Source organism: Coturnix japonica, chromosome 1, assembly GCF_001577835.2.
Source record: "Coturnix japonica isolate 7356 chromosome 1, Coturnix japonica 2.1, whole genome shotgun sequence".
Classification (NCBI taxonomy): Eukaryota; Metazoa; Chordata; class Aves; order Galliformes; family Phasianidae; genus Coturnix; species Coturnix japonica.
In genome coordinates this window covers 158,598,005-158,612,637 of record NC_029516.1, presented here as the reverse complement: position 1 = coordinate 158,612,637, position 14,633 = coordinate 158,598,005, and the positions used below count along the sequence as shown (strand labels likewise).

General features: G+C 43.8%; 1 protein-coding gene across 5 annotated transcripts in view; it reads right to left on the bottom strand.

Moving 5' to 3' along the window:
* Nucleotides 1-14,633, bottom strand: part of SPATA13 (spermatogenesis associated 13) — a 130,366-nt gene that overhangs the window by 39,018 nt on the left and 76,715 nt on the right. Inside the window, exon 1 of one of the 5 annotated variants that reach the window (XM_015852093.1) lies at nucleotides 1,147-1,195. The exons of the other annotated variants lie outside the window; for them this stretch is intronic. The gene's annotated coding sequence lies outside the window, so the exon portion shown is untranslated. Of the gene's footprint in view, nucleotides 1-1,146; nucleotides 1,196-14,633 lie in introns of those variants that run through there. 5 annotated transcript variants of the gene reach the window in all.

Below are 14,633 nucleotides of genomic sequence, written 5' to 3'. Positions count from 1 at the left end.
GTTGGCAATTTAAGAGACCAGAATAATTTAAGTATGTGCTTGTTTTTCTAAAACTTAATGAGCTAATAAGTTCAGCAGTATTACCACACCTACCTTAGAACACTACGTGTAATCCTCACACAAATTTAGAGAGAAAAAACTGTTTGGCAACACAGACGGGAAGTTTCATTGAAAGGATTGAGCTTGGTCACAGACTACAACGTAGCACTCAAACAGTGTAAGGACAGACCCATGTCTTCCCAGCACTTGCTGCTGTGGGTTGGCTGCACGACTCCCAGCCACCTTTGTCCCCTTGCAGGTAACCCCGCAGTGACACGGGGGGCACAGCTCTGGCCTCAGGCAGTGCCGGCAGCTGTAACCCACACGGCCTCCAGGGGGGGATACGTGGGGTGGAGGCTTGCGGGGCACCACGGGCTGCGGGGATTCGTCCCCAAACCGCGGCGAGCAGCGGCTGTGCTGGAAGCAGCGCTGCCCCCTCCTCGTCTTTGTCTGAACCCGGGCCGGGCGGCCTGAGGGCTCGGAGAGGGGGAGAGGTGGCTCCGGGCAACCAGGCGGGGCGGGGGCTGAGTCCCTCCGGGCCGCGGCCCCTTCCCCCCTCCGCGGGGCACAGCGGGGCTGCGCATCTCCATAAGAATGGGGCCAGCAGCCGCAGGGCAGCGCACGGAGCGAGGCGGCGCTGGGGCCGGCAGCTCCCTCCGGAGTGCAACTTTAGAAGGAGTTTTCCGAACCTCCGGGGATAAAAGGGTTTCCTCGTGTTTCACAGAGACGCCGGAGATCCTCCGCATCGCCGCTTTTAATCCCCTCCATTCACACGGTCGCAGCGTGAGCCCGCCCTGCGTGGAGGGGCTCCGCTCGACCCCGCACCGCGGAGCGGACAAAGCTCCGGGCCCCGGCCCGCAACGCTCAGGGGAAAATAATAACAACAAATAATAATTTAAAAAAAAAAAGTAAAAACAAACACGAAAAAATCGTAAAGACGAGAACCCGCCGCTGCTCCCCGCGGAGAACTTCCCCAAGAAAGCCGCTTTCTGCACCTGAACGTGCGGGCGGCAGCGGGAGGGAACAAATTCAACGCAAAGGAATCGGTAAGGAAAGAAGCGCAGCTCGCAGCGCGCACCCACCCCGCGCCCAGCCCCGCGCCTTTACCTGGGGGCAGCCGCGCGGCCCCGCTGCCCGCACCCGGCCCCGCCGCTGCCCGCTCCCGCATCGCTATGGCAGCGGGCGCCGCGATGGGAGGAGGGCGGGGACGGGGGGCGGGGCGGCCCCAGGGACACCCCCAACAGCCAGGACACCCCGCTCCCCCGGCTCCTCTTGCGCTGCCGGCGGAGAGTTTGAGCGAGGACGCGAGGATTCGCTTCCTTACACGGCCCTGGTAAACCCCGCTTGTTTGAAATCACAAAGATCCCTAAGATCAGTCAATTCAGCCGTCTCATACCACCAGTACTGCTCACTGAACCATGTACCATATCTCCACATCGCTTGAAAAGCTCCAGAGATGGTGACTCCAGCACCTCCCTGGGCAGCCTATTCCAGTTTTCAACCACACTTTTGGATACGTTTTTCCTAACATCCAACTTGACCCTTCCCTGGTGTCCTTCTCCTGGTGCAGCTTAAGGCTGTTATGTCTTGTCCTAATGCTGTTACCTAGGAGAAGAGGCTGGGCTCCTCAGCACAACCTCCTTTCAGGCAGTGTAGGGAGCCATAAGGTCTCCCTGGAGCCTCTTCTTCTCCAAGAGAAGTTTGTTCATAGACACACTATGCTCCCAGGCTGCCCCACTATCCTGGACCAGCCACATTTTTACTGCTTTTCTTCAGACATGGCAGGGTGAACTCACCCTCATTCTGAGCAGTGTTCATATACTATAGGAAAAAAAAAAAGTGTGAGTCTGTCATACAGTCCCATTTCAGGATGCCCAGTAAAGGTACATAAACATTGGTGCTTCCTTCTCAAAATGATTATGGTCTAAGCATATTCCTACACATGGACTGGACTTGCCGATATAACTAAAACAGTTTGAATGTGTCTCAGGTCAAAGGCACAATGACAAATGGGCAGCACAGTTCACAGCAGGACAGACACCCTGACAAAGGAATGAAGGCCATCAGCCTGTCCTTCAGAACTGTGACTGCACACTGTAATTACATCTCTGGAGAGCAGCAGTGACGTCCTTTCCAAGGCATGGTGTACTTAGGGGATAAGGCAAACGAATGGGCTTAAGGGATGTAGGTCAAATGAGGCAGCAAATAACTCTGGCAGTGACCACAGGATTCTGGGCAGTCAGCAGAGGGCACAGCTTGGCACCTGCCTGGATTGGCTTTGTGTACACCTGTCTGAGAAGTGAACCTCTAGGAATGACTCAAACAAGTGGGTGAAGTGTTGGGTTGGGTACTTTACAGCGCTGGGCACACGCAAATGGAGGGTAAGACTGGAAATGTCTGTAGTAACCATGGCTGGTGTAGTCTTACACTTGGGGAGGAATAACAGCACGCATCAGTACAGAAGCCTCTGAAGGGGAAGTTGGGGCTGAAATGGCAGAGTGTCTATCAAATGTCAACTGTGAAACTGCTTTCAACAATACTATAAACTGGGCTTCCCTACTGTCTCTAGAGGTTTGTGCTCAGCCCTTTAAAAACTCCTAATTAGAGCTGTTCAAACCCAAATTTCACTGAATTCATGCTCCTATGCTCCTGTATCTTCCTTTTGAATAGCCTTTTCATTGAATCCTAGAATCATAAAACAGTTTGAGCTAGAAGGGCCCTCAAAGATCATCTAGTTCAGACTCCATGGCATGGGTAGGGTTTTCAACCATTAAATCAGGTATTAAATCAGGCTCTGTTCAGCCTGGCCTTGAAGGCCTCCAGGGACGGAGCATCCACAGCTTCTCTGAGCAGCCTTGTGCCAGTGCCTCACCTCCCTCTCTCACTGAAAAACACTCCTCTGACGTCTAATCTAAATCACCTCTTTCAGTTTAAAACTGTTCCCCCTTTTTCTGTCACTATCAGACTGTGTAAAAAGTCAGTCTCCCTCCTGTATATAATCTCCTTCTAAGCACTGGAAGGCCACAATGAAGCTAAGCTCCCTAAGCCTGTCTTCATAAGAGAGGTGCCCCAGTACTCTGATCAATTTCATGGTCTCCTATAGACACATTCTGAAAGCTCCACATTTTTCTTGAGCTCAGGGCCCCAGATCTGGACACAGTACTCTAGATGTGGACAGAGGAATCCAGAGGAGGCCTTTTCAATCCACGAGTCCCCTCAGAGAAGGAGGATCCTCAGAAAAAGCTATTGAGCTGGAACTGAACTGAGCCGCTACTTCAGTTCCTTCCTTTATCCACCCAACAGTATTCACTAGATATAAGATTTCTAATAATGGCTTGATAATGGTGATCACACTCCTCGCAACAAAAATGAAATGCTTGTTTTAAGAGCTCAAAGTCTCTAATTTGAAAGAGGTTTAATGTGCATGTGACAGGGAATGAGAAGGATTATTCCAAGTGTAATACAGGTGGGAAAGGATTACAAAAAATGTGGCGTGGGAGAAAGAATATCGAGATTTTTAATGAAGAAACTGCTCTAAAAACTTTCAATAAATTGTGATGTACCTTTTAGCTTTCTCAGAATAGCAGTGAGCACAGTTAAGTAATAAGAAAGTCATTCATCTAAATCTGAAAAGTCTAAAGAATGATTCTGACTGATTAGTTTAGAAATCTCCTCTTCCACTCCCCCAGTTGTTGTTTCCTTTGTGGTTCTTTTATAAATACTTTCTAAAAGCCCATTTTAAAGTAGTCTTTTTTTATTATTAATTGTACTCTTAAAAGAGTGTGGAAAAAAAAAAGTCAAAAGGAATATTTCCAGGATAACATGATAAAAACATCTGTCATACTTCAATAGATATTGAGCAAGATGGCAAAGGAAGTAACATAGTCTTTAAGTTAATGAGTGGCTGAATTTAATTATTAAGATGCAGAATTACTAAAGTGGGATGTCCCTGCTTTAAACAATGTCCTTCCTAGGCTGCAGGATTTAGCTAATGCAGCAGTTCTGAAATTTGCACCTTCCTTCTACATCCCAGGGAAGGACTCACTTGCAAGCAATTAACCTCTGAGGAATCTCTGCACACTGACAGGTCCCACAGGGGGAATTAAACTGAGTCATATATCTACTGAAGTTAAGGGCAACTCCCCCACTGACTTCAATGGGAGCGGGATCAAGATCTCCATTTGTATGGCTTAGAAATGAGGAAAGAGTAGTATGGCTGTGTAAGAAAACCTGAACTAAGTAATTTTTGTCCATTTTATATGTAAACTGTGAGGGAAATTAATGTAGGATTTTTCCATTTGTGTATATCTGTAACCAAATCAGCAATAACAAATCAAAAGGGATTTTCCAAATTCAAGAGCTCTGTCATCCTGGCACTGAAAAATTCCATTCCAGAAAATGAATCATGTTGCTACGGAAAACACTCAAAGGACACCCTGGGTTAAACTGATGGATTAACTTCTTAATTTGCCCAATGAAAGCCATTATTGCTGGTGCACAGGGAGCTGGGATACTGCTTTCTAAAGGCCAGTTCCCATTGCATATATTTAGCCGTGTGCCCTTAACTCACAACCAGTTCAATATAGATAAAGACAATTACTGAGCAAAGTAGAAGTTTGCCACAGCTCGGTCGAAATCACAACACACAATAAACTGTTCTTTTTGCTCCAGTCATTCAACGTTTTCTTTAAAATGTGCTTTGCTGAGGTTGTTTCACTGAGCTTGCTCAGCTCTGTTGAACACAGAGATGCAATTTAGGGGGAGCACAATAGCCCAGTGGAACGACGCCACCAAAGAAAAATGACCCTTGTGTACCAGGTTACCATTGTCCCGTCTCCCAGTTGCTCTTACTCACCCACCTACACCACTCCAGCTGCAGGCAACTTAATGATGGCCTCAGCCTTTCAGTCAGGCATAATGCTATTTACAGCCCCCCAGAGCCTGGCTGTGATGCTATTCTTTCTGGTCATCCTCAAGAGGCATTATTCAGGCAGCGTGACGTGAAGAGATGGCTGGTACTACAGAAGGGCAGTTCCCAATAAACAGACCATTGTGCTGAGACATAAAGAAGACTTCCAGTTACCAATTAGGAAGGCTGAATTCCACCTTTATTTTGTGCCTTACAAAGTGTAAGAGATAAGAGGGAAAGTGATCATGGAAATGAAAAGTAAGAGACAGAAAAAGAAAAAGAGTTCAGTAAAACATATATGTATTTTCCCATAACATATATTTTTATTTTTTCTTGAAAAAAAAAAATAAATCTAGATTTTCTGTTACAAGCCCTGCGAGCTGGAATTGTCATCTCTTCCTGCTGCCATTTGTCATCTCTTCCACCTCTCTCCATGTCTTTTTCTGCCATTCCTTCATGTCTCATCCCTCACTCTCCTGTCTGACTGCCCCACAACCATTCTGTGTTTATTTTCCTTGCTTGAAATAATAGCATGTAAGAGTGACTATTAGGAGCTCTTTATCAGCCTCCTTCCCCTCCCACATAATTACCCTGCTGTCCCAGCCTCTCTGCTTCAAACTGTGGCCTTCCAAAGTTACCCAGGGTTATGAAGGAGCCCTGTTAGACAACCAGGAAGCCAAAATAAATAAATAAATAAAAACTAGAATGAAGAATTCATACAGAAAGGGATTTGAGGGGCAGGAGAGCTGAGGACCAGCTGCAGCAGGCGCAGGTTCAGGACCAGAACAGCCTGCATAGGGCAGTGGGCACGGCCCTGAGCGCCAGAGCTCAGGGAGCGTTTGGACAGCACTCAGACATCAGAACTGGATTTTGGGTGGTGCTGCCTTGAGCCACGGGTTGAACTTGATAGTCATTATGGATCCCTTCCAACTAGGCTTATTCTGTGACTCTACGACTGTGTGGTTCTGCTCACTGCTCCACAGCCCAGGAGGAGGCCCAGGCCTTGCCCTTCACCCCTGCCTGACTCATGGCTCTGCAGAAGGGAGCAAGGACACGGCAGCACCACAGGAACGCAGAGTCCCACAGGCAGCAGCAGAGATGGAGGTGCTTTAGAAGTGAAGTGTGTAGCGCTCTAAAACCATACTGGGAAAAATTATGCAGAGTTATGTAAGATCTCCTGATGCTTATTAAAATAAAATAACAGGTCTCGGGAGAATAAGTAGCCCAATGTGATGCAATAGCAATACCCAGCTGGTTCTAGGCAGGCAGCTGTTTACATTCATTGCCTTCCCAGTGGACAGGGCAGAAAGCCCTGTACAATTACAGCTGTTGGTTTGTTCCTGAGGTGAGAGCTGAGAGTGTCTCACTGGAATTAAGGAAAGGACGAGCAGGCAGCAATCTGTGGGGAGGATCAGGTTTGGTGAAACCAGAGGTGGCTTCTAGGCTGGCCCCGGCCATGTGCTTCCAGAACCACATGGGTGTTTTCAATTAGTTATCAACACTTTCCTTTGTTTAGTCTCTTTTTTGCAATGACAAACGTAATGTCTTTGTGATGGCCTGAACTACAAGTGATGTTCACGGACACATTTCTGGTAAGAAAACTGAGTCATCTCTGCAGTGTTTTTTTCAGGGGAAAACAAAAAAAAAGAGAGAGAGAAAAAAAAAATCTTCTTGCTAATTCTCCCTCTATTTTGTCAATAACTTCTAGATTTGGTTTGAGTTTACTAACAAAAAAAAACAGAGTGGAAAAGCTATAAGAACTACCAGTCTGAATAGAGTGGATGCTGGTGCAGTGCTACAGTAGCAACTGCGTGCTTGGGAATATCTCTTCTCATAATGCTAAGGCTTTTAAATAAATATATATATATATATGCTATGAATTTAATCTATTTGAGAACTTCCAGCTAATACTCATCCCTCTTTTCCTTTGGTGCTGTGTTAATGTTTTAACTCCTTCACTAGTAACACTATAATCAGGAATATATATATTTTTTAAACATGAATGATCAAATTTAATCAAACTGCTCATTCCTTCTGTCAGGAAAAGAAGTTAGCTAATTTTAAAGATGGAGAAAACACATAACGATGCTCACTTGAAAACTCATTTGTGTAGATATCTATTTCTGGGCAGCAGGACAAGTAATGAATATTACCTGTCTCTGTAAGCTATTGCAGTTGTCCTCTGATAATGATAAGGAAGAAAATCTAACTCAAGTAGCCTAAGATAGTGTCTGCTGTGTATATCCAAGGTACAAAATGGAGCATTTACCCTCAGTAGGGACAACAAGAACTAGTGCCATGAGAAATTTTTCTGACTAGTGGCTCCTACACCCTTTTCCCCATGAGCTGAGGTTAAGCAACCAGTGTTTTTACCAGCCCTGGAAGTAATGTTACGTTATCTGGAAAAACACTGCATCTCAGGCTGGAGAGATGCCTTTCTGACAGACTGGGAAAGAGGGATTCTGGATTTTGTTTCTCTCTGACCTTGGCAGTCCAGCATACTTGTCTCAGCTAAAGTGCCATATGTGTAAAATAAGTGATGATAGGAGCAGTACCTTGTAACCTATGGGCCTGCGAGGACAAATCCATCAATATTTCTCTGGCACTTTGATGCTTACGGTGATGAGAGCTACAAAAAGTGCACCCACAGAGAAAATAATCCATTATCTACCGGTGCAGAGGACAAACCCTAGCATCCAGTTTTTTAAAGGAGTTCAGAGTAAAGTGCCTGTTTTAAGACTCAGTTGCCTATTTTCATGATATTCCATTAATCTTCTAAGCTGGAGCTTGCAGGTCAGACTGATAATTTATGTGTTGTAACAGCACAGGACAGCTCTGAACTGAAAGATTGAATGCATTCTTACTACAAAGTTAATTTATGTTGGTTAGCTGTCCTTGCCTAAACACTGCAACACATGGACGCTTCAAGTTCTGTCAGTCATTATGGCCCTTTTAAAAAGGCCTTGATAAGGTACAGGCTATAAAGCTCTAATGCAAAATACCTTAGCAGCCTTTCCCTCAGTACTTTGGGTCATATAATTAAAATATAAAAATATAAATTAAAAGCTGGGCCTCCTGAAGCACAGGAGGCTGTGACTGAATATCAGCAAACAGTTCTTCTGTGTGGGTGATCAAGCACTGGCACAGGATGCAGAGAATCTGTGGAGTCTCCATCCTTGGACGTCTCCAGAATCTGCATATATGTGGGACTTGGCACCCCAGTCTGGGCATCTCTAAGAAAGCAGAGGTTGGACAGGTGACCTCCAAAGGCCCCTTCCCACCTCGACCTCTCCCACCTCCTGTGCTTTTGTGGTGAGCCAGCTTGCTGAGCTGCCCCAAACTGATGCACAGCAGGTATGGAGGTAAACATTCAAGGGCAGGGGAGAAAGCACAGGCAGGAAAATAGAAGGTCCTCCTTTCAGGAGCCACAGGAAACGAAATGGCTTCAGACTCCAAATTTGTCTCAGGAGCTGCTCAGGTGTGCTGTGAATCGGAAAGGGCTGGAAGGACAGAGATGTGCCATCATGGAGGGGGGGGTATGTGTGGGTGTGACGTGGGGGTGCACTGGGTGCTAGGAGCAGGTTGGCAACAGAAACACAAAGACATGCAAAAACCTATGGTGACACCTCAAATGGGAAATATTTTTAAGTGTGTTTTCTGAAAAGCAGGAAAATACTTTCTCCATAAAATGAGTCAATTGAGCTTTTCTATGAAGTGCTGTGTCATATTCAATTTAAAATCAGTCATTGCTGCAAGTAGAGATTTTAATCTGCTTTGTATTCAGATTCTGATTCTGTTCCAATTTCCACCTCACCACAATTATAATACAAATAAAGTCTCAGTGCAGGGATATTGAGAGTGCTAGATACTTCACAACTACAGATGCTATACAGTTTTATTTTTTATGCAGAAAAGAATGTGATAAACCAATCTGTGCTCAAACAGCTAATCAGCCTTACTGGTAATTGGATGGGCAATGTGTAGAGGCCAACCTTTAGCAGAATGCTGAAAGCTGCTGGTTTAAAACCTGCTCTCACAGCCTGCGAAGCAGCGGGTCTTCCTGCTTTGCCATATGCAGCATATGTTGAGCTGAGCTGCTGGTGACACCCCCTGTCAGCATCGGGGAATTTTCTGAGCACAGACAAGATTTATATGAAAGCTTTAACTCATAATGTCCCAAAGATCCACATACAGACGTATTCCAGAATATATATATTTTTTAACCAGTCCAAGATGCTCCATTTTAACAAGCCAGGTTCGATACTACAGTACCCTCCCAGGCCAAGAGAAGATACTTCATTTATCAGAAGTCCTGCTGTTTTTCAGCTGATAAGCAGATCTCGTGCAGAATTCAGATCATACTCTGAGAAACACTCAGATAACTACCATCACGTGCCATGTACAACGTTCTACATCTCTATTTCCCAACCCTTAAAAGAAGTACTAAATTCAAGTGGAAATAATTCAAAATGCTGCATATTTCATTGTGCTGAAGTCTAAGGAAAGGGGGACAGAGGGAGTGCAGGCTCTCCAGAGAAATAATTATTTCCTAATGTTTGCAGTAAGAGGTCACAGCTTCTACTAAATCATCCCATGTGCTGGTAAAGTACATACTCTTTTCTCACCCTCTTGCTTTCCTACTGCCCAGAGCACCAAAGCTACAACGTAACCAGTAGAAACCAACATGCAATTTATAGACAAATCTTATTTTACTGGAACCTCTAAGCTTTTGAGAATTTATTATTCCAGATTTAGCCTAGTATTAAACAAGAGTGAAATCCAGGCTTTATAGAAAGAATTAAACTTGCTAACACGTCTTAATGAAGGAGAATTAACATGCAACCAACCCCAGCCTCATTTACCCCAAAACAGGAGCTGTTTTCCCAGGAAGGATATGGAGTGCTTGTGACTGCTTGTTTGTAGGAGATCACGTGGTGCCCTCTGTCTACACTTCAGGTTTTGGAAAATACTTCATTGTCATTGACAGTCCACTCTAGGTCACATAAACTTCTATTTCCCCCACTTTCTTTTAATGGGTAAACAACTGTTAACTTCTCAGTATTGCTTGCTTGGCTGATCGTGCATAAGGTTACATAGAGACCTCTCTCACTGACTAACAACAACTAAAGTCTCTTTCTCCTTCGTGTTTTCTTTTTATTTATGTATTTATTTTGCTTATTCCTCAGAAACACACAATTTGCATTAAAGTAAGATTCCTTCAGCAGTCACTAGAACAGAACTGTTCCTCTGGCCTAGCTCCTTGCTTGCTTAATGATAGCTGGGTTATTTCACAGAGACAGTGGGGGCTGTGGCCTTGTAAATCTGTTTCCTTGCTCTTAGACTGAATTAAACCTCGCTACTTACAGGTATCCCTTGCTTTTCCTTGCCAACAGTGGAAAATTGCGGTCTTCATCTACATATCCAACAGTGATAACAACTTTATAGAAACAGTAATTGCAATACGTTTTCTGTGCCAAATACATCAGATTTTATAACACAGGCCGATACCATACCTTTCTCACAAAGCAGCCTTCAGAGAGAAAGCAGTGATTAACATTGCTCAGGCTGCACCACATCTTGATCTCATTGAAATCCATTTCCCCAAAATCTAAGCAATAGATTGGCTTCATGCCCCTTTGGTAAACACCTGACTTAACACTGTGGAAAAGCAAAGTAGCACAAAGCAATTGCAATCAGTGAAAAGACACCAGTGTGGGGAGCAGCCATTGGCTTTGGTCATCTGGGCTCAGGGCTAGAGCTGCAAGCTGCGTACCCATGTGCTCACAGCCCTGCAAGAAGCTCAACATAACCAGAAGCTCTCTGCATCTTGCAAGCTTGGGTCTCAAGTTAATATGTAACAAAAGGGCTGCACAGCTGTGTGTGAAATCAGCAAGTTAAACATACACTGGCAATAACTGTAATGAGGGGGGGAAGTATATTCACATGAACGTTTCATTAAAATCTGTTTGCTGCATTGTTTCATACACAGTATTTATATGTTTCCCGTATGAATGCAAAAAGTTTGAGGGAGTGTTCTGGTGAAAGGGAAGTTAAGTAGTCCGGGAAGCCCTAACCTAAAGCTGCAACCTCTAGTTAAGTATTGCAGAAACAGAGTTGGTTATTATCAGCTGGAGCCTACTAGTGCACATTGCATCTGGCAGCATAGTCAACGTGGAAGACTAAGAGCAGCACATGCTAAATACTCCTCCACGAAAATAAGAACAACCCCCAAAATGTTACTACCTGGCTCCAGTATTCACAGGTGTTGGCAGCAGAACAAAGTACCAAAATCACACCTGCTCGTCTACCGGAACAAATAACAGGTAGAAATCAAAGGTTAAATGACATCTCTGAGAGCTGCATGCAAAGCATAACACGAAAGTAACTCTCTGTGTAGAATCCACTGCAGGTGCAGAGCTGAGTTACTATTCAGTTATTATTATGGCAGAACAATACAGGGTGGAAAACCTACCAGAAGGATAGGACATGGTTCCCTGCTTTTGCTTCCTGGTGTCCAGAGGGAGCAGCCACTTTACTCAGCCACCCACACTGATGCAAGGATCTGTGCCTGGCATCACATTAACAAATGCAGAATGCCCCTGGCTTTGTGCTTTCCAGTCAGTAGGAAGTAATATATAACAGAAGATCTGATATGTGATTCTACAACTTCCAACTTCACTGTGTACTTTTTTTAGTTCTGAATAGGATAATATAGAGAACAACTGCAGTTCTGAATGCAGGAGAACACTAATTCAAAGAGAAATGGATTTATGTTATTACATTTCTTGGAGTTATTCTGTGAATAATCAGGAAAAGAATGTTTAATAGCAATATTACATCTACTTCTTGAAAGTAGAGATGCCAACAGGTTTACTGAGTAAAATATTTACATGTCCCAAGAGCATTTCAAAGCATTATTCATTACTTAGAATGAAGTATGAAATTTCATATATATCTCATGCAATAATCTGGAGTTCAGATATTGTTGAATATGTAAATATTAGTAACATTCATTTTAGCTGAAAGCTCTACTGGAATCTAAGTACCAAGAAAATTAACCACAAGAGTCTAACAGCAGAACTACAACTCCATGTTTGACTTACGGTCAAAGCTTCCAGTGAAAAGAGGAAAGCAAGTTCGTCACTGTGATACTCCTTATTCAGTGTTGGTCTTTTACCGTTTTAAGCCTTCTGAACCAGATACAAGGTCCACTGAAGTTAAAGAGGCAATTTCCTCTGCTTCTATCAAACCTTAAGTAATGAATTTGACAGAGGCAAAGTCTAAATAATTTTCATTGTCCAACACCAGTCACCAGGGCTCTCATCTGTGTTGCTGCCATATGACTGTTAATCTTGTTTATGTTTTTGAGTGAGAAGAAGTGAAGAAAATATCCCATATGAGGTTTGAAATGTTAAGAGAAACTGAAACGCAGATAGTACAACATCTCCAGGAAGCTCACAAGTACAAAGAAAAGGTTTGGGATTCAGAAGAAATAGAAAAAAAATAAATAAATAAACAACTGAGAAACAAATGTGGGAAATGGGTTTTCTTACAGATTTTGTTATTCCCACACAGAAACCGCTGTTTACACTTGGCACGTCAACTTCTGTTACAGAAAACAGACCAAAGTTTATAGAGCTGTATGACACTTCAATTTCTGGCAGTATTGGCAGAAAAGTCCAGTCCAGCTTTGGCAACTCAGTAACTGAAATATCTTCATGAAGTTCCTGTTTAGAACAATAGATCATTATATTTTGTGCCTGAATTGTACCTCTAATCTCAGAATCTTGAAGTGCCTACTGTGAGTTAGTCAGGCCTTCAGAGCACGTGAACCCTGTTATACTTGTTCTAACATTTGCTTTGGTTTTTGTTTTGTTTTTAATGAAGAGAACAATGTCTGCTCTAACGAAGTCCAACATTCTGATGCTGCTATATATCCTGTGCCCTCATCCCACACTGCGTAACTAATGGTCACTGCAGCAAAAGCTGGTCCCAATGGTTTGTGCTGGAAGAGGCCATGCAGTTCTGACTCCCTGCCATGGACAGGTACACCTCACACCAAATCAAGCTGCCTAGCTCCCCATCCAACCTGACCTTGAATGCCTCCAGTGACAGGGCATCTACAGCTTCTCTGGGCAGCTCTTGCCAGCACTTCATAGTGAAGAATTTCATCTTAATATCTAGACTAAATCTCCTGTTTTAGTTTAGCACTGTTGCCTCTTTTCCTGTCACTAGAACTGGTACTGATAGAGAGTCCCTCTCCACTATTTCTGTATTCTCCCTTTAGATGCTGGAAGGCCACCATGAGGCCTCCCAAGAGCCTTACCTTCTCCAGGCTGAACAAGTCCAGATCCCTCAACCTTTCTTCACAGGAGAGGAGCTCCAGCCCTCTGAATATCCCCTTCTGGACCCACGCAAACACCTCCATGTCTTTCGTGTGCTGGAGGCCCCAGACCTGGACTCAGTACTCCAAGTGGGGCCTTACAAGAGCACAGAGGGACCATCCCCTCCCTTGCTCTGCTGCAGCTCAGCATATTGTAGGTCTTTCAGGCTGCAAGCATTTATTGTTGGGTCATGTTTTTTCTCCCACTAAATTGAAAAAGAGGACAAAAAGAGGCAAGGCTGCTTGTTGCTGTATCAACTACATTAAGACATCTCAATCTTAACAGCTCCATGCTATACAAAGTAGGCCTTGTAAGAATTGTAAGTTAGCAATTGCAAATAATCCAGGCATAGCCTCATTCAATAAGATCAATTTATTACGGGGTCACATAAGGCAATTAGGCCCGGACACTGGATGCAGAGGAGATCTGATTAACAACCATCACCTGAAAAGGTGTTCTAAGTGATCCGGTTTTATTTTTAAAAACATTTTAAAGCCTTTGAGAAGATTAATTCCTCAGCCAAACAGCTGAGTACCTTGCTGCTGCTAAGGTAATCTGATGAATTAATTGAATCTTCAACACCAGAATATTCTTTGCAGAATTCAGAAGGGATAGAGCTTTGATATTGCTAGCATCAGTACAAAAGAGACACTGATGTCCTTTGCCCTGAAAGTACTTGCAGCCGGATGGAAATATTCTGGCCATCATCTTCACTCTCCCTCTTTTTCTTTGTTATGATGTTTGGCAAAAGATTACATTCAGAATCACGGGAGCTGTTTATATTCTTCAGTAATAAAAGTTCATTTCTTAAGGAAGATGATGTAAGATCTTCATCAAGGGCATTAAGGGAATTATCTTTTCAGTGCTGCCAGCGGTGAGCAAGTCTGAAGTTAGAGTGCAGCTAATAAAATACAGTGAATTTGAAAAGATACCAAATAGATGTTGATATTTAAAACAGTTACACTGGAAACAAATCATGAAAGATCCAATAGAAGAGTTTTAGCCAGATGCCTGAATCTCCTTCTCAAGAGAAAGTTGTTAGAACTGGACTAAATTCCAGAATTCCATCTCACCAACTATCCTGTCTCCAAGAGGCTTAAGGAAAAACATGAAACAAGACAGACACAGAAATGTTTATTCTCTATTTTACTTTCTCGTGGCAGTCTATAGGTTGGGGTCCTCCTAAATCACCAGCTGCATCCAGAATGCACTTTTTCAGTTCTGTTCTGACAGTCTTTCATGATTTTTCTTGCTTCCTTTCTATTTTCACTAATTCTTTGGCTTCCACATCCCTGCATTCA